The sequence below is a fragment of the Solanum pennellii genome, chromosome 1 (genome assembly GCF_001406875.1).
Source record: "Solanum pennellii chromosome 1, SPENNV200".
In the NCBI taxonomy this organism is placed as follows: Eukaryota; Viridiplantae; Streptophyta; class Magnoliopsida; order Solanales; family Solanaceae; genus Solanum; species Solanum pennellii.
Genome location: NC_028637.1, coordinates 86,678,471 through 86,681,091, shown reverse-complemented (window position 1 = coordinate 86,681,091; position 2,621 = coordinate 86,678,471).

The following is a 2,621-nucleotide window of genomic DNA, read 5'->3' as shown; positions in this document are numbered from 1 at the left end:
AGAAGTTAACCGAAATGTTTTCAACTTTTTAGTTAACCCAACCCGACTCGGATCCGCGCGCGTGACCCGTTTTAATTTTCGTTGTATTTAAAATTCCCGCCATGACTGTTCTGAAAGGTTGCAACTTTCAGGAACAGTCAATACCATTTGAAAGTTTGCAACCTTTCATTAATGGTCGTGTCAATTCTGAAAGGGTTGCAACCTTTCAAAATATATTCTTCTTGCCTATAAATACCACTCAGTCTTCAGAATATTTTCCAACGAATTTTCTGATCTTCCTTCTTCTTCAAAACACATATTTCTTCGTGTACTTTCCTGCTGTGGATTGATTCGCCGACAGTAGAGTTTTTGGTATCTACACTCTACTGATTAAGATCATTTTACCTTGGGAGGTTATATTCCAAATCAAACCTCGGATACTAGAGGGGAATAATTTCCTTAAGTGGACACTGTGAATTCAGTGGACTTGATTTTCTTCCAAACTTAAAAAGATTATTTCAGATTATGGTAAGTTTTTACAGATGCAAGTATTTTTGAGAAATAAATTTCTGTTCATCTTGCTTACTGGTTCAATAAATTTCAGTCACTTCATGTTTCTGAACTATTTATTACAACCAGTAATTTCTGATTTTTGATAACACAGATTGGTTAACATTAAGTTGAGTTGGCATGATGATGCGACTGCTGAGGAGAGTAAAGTTTCATTTTCAAAATGAATATAAGGGAACTAAGTATTTCCAAGAGTAATGTTACATTTAAAATGAGAGGAAACTTTGATTTCAAATGAGTTCAGGAGGAGTTTTGAGCACTATCTCTTTTAAGAGAACATTTTGAGTAATAATCTCAAAGTTTGAGGATTAGGGAATTTTTTTAAAATAAATGAGCATGAGTTATATTCTTGAGAGTAGTATTGATCACTGACATGGGAGAGAGTTCAAACAACTCACATCCCCATAAACCCTGTATGCCAACATGGGTAAAGGGTCATACTTTTTAGATGATTTCTTATTGCTTTTTAGCATAGCTTAGTGGATCCACTTAGTTGAGGATGTCTTAGCAAGGTATAGGACAGTCTCGCAGCATGGGCGAGATGATATATCATCACATAGCTCATAGTGATGATTATCGATCAGAGAATCTCCAAAATAAGAGTTATTATTGTATTTTTACATACAGTTGAGTTATTATTGTATTTTTACATACAATTGAGTTATTATTGTATTTTTACATACAACTAAATTATCATCTAGTGTTTTAAAAGCTTTCTATATAATGCATATTTTATTGTTGCTTTGTCCTTGAGTATTTTGAGTTGAGTATCTTTGAGTTAAGTACCTTGAGCTGAGTATTTAGAGTTGAGTATCTTTGAGTTGAGTATCATACCTTTGAGTTGAGTATTTTATCCTTGAGTTGAGTAGGAATCCTATCCTTGGGGGGAGATTGAGTTGAGTTGAGTGAGTTTGAGAGATGGTAAGTATGTTTCTTTTCTATCCGTTCAAACTTATGTTTATGCTTTAGAATTTCCCTTACATTCTAGTACATTCAATGTACTTGTGTCATTTGATTTGTATCTTTTTATGATGCAAATACAGGTATTCATGGTTATCAACAGATGTTCCGTTGAGACCACTTAGAGTTCCAGTTAGCTTTGGTGAGTCTACTTACTTCCGGGGAGGGGGGGGGTTCCACTTTTTTTTTGGTTTGCTAGGATGCCGTGAATCTTGTTCCCTGTAATCCTTCTGTAATAGTAGAGGTTTCATAGATAGTTTAAAAGTCGAGGAGTCTATCATTTTCTTCCATTGTTGTTGTAATGTTTTTGAGTTCATGAGGCATTTAACTAATACTTGTTAAATTATTTTCGAACGATTATTACTTGAGTTTAAGATAAAAAAAATATTAAGTTATTTTTGCATCATGAGTTTACATTTTGTTTGAGTAATGTTTTCCGCTGAGTAGTGAGTCAGGCCAAGAATTCGCTTGGGAAGGTTTTTGAATGTTAGCCAGGGTGTACGCTCGGGGCGTGACAAAATGCAATATTTGTCTTTTAGCAAGCCTGATGATTCTTACTTATTGAACAAATTGTCTCAATTTATGCATGCTCCATCTGAAGCTCACTGGAAGGTTGTTAAAACGTCTACTATCTCAATAGCCTTCGAATTGCTCCAAGCAGCAATCTTAATCTCTCAATGTTTTCTGATGCTGACTGAGCTGGCGACCTCACTGATAGAAGTTCCACAACATGTTATGTTATTTTTCTTGAATTTATTTTGAACTCCCTTATTGAAAATCCTGACTCCGTCACTGCCTGTTGGATCCAGCTCCCAGAAACCTCGCAAACGGCCAACACTCTGTTCTTTATTGTGTGAAATCAAAGATTCATATTATATCATCTATGTTTTAAGCAGATTATGAAAAACTAAGTTTTCACTCTTCATATTTTACAAGAGATCATTCTTCAAATATCAAGGTGAGAACATGAAATTTGTCTATCTTTTTCTTTTACTCTTCTATTCATTTTTTTCATCCTTTGCTTTTATATTTTATTGTTGAAATTTTTGTTTTAATATTCTGACATATATATAATAATATGCAAAAGTTTTCACTCTTAGCTTCATTATATA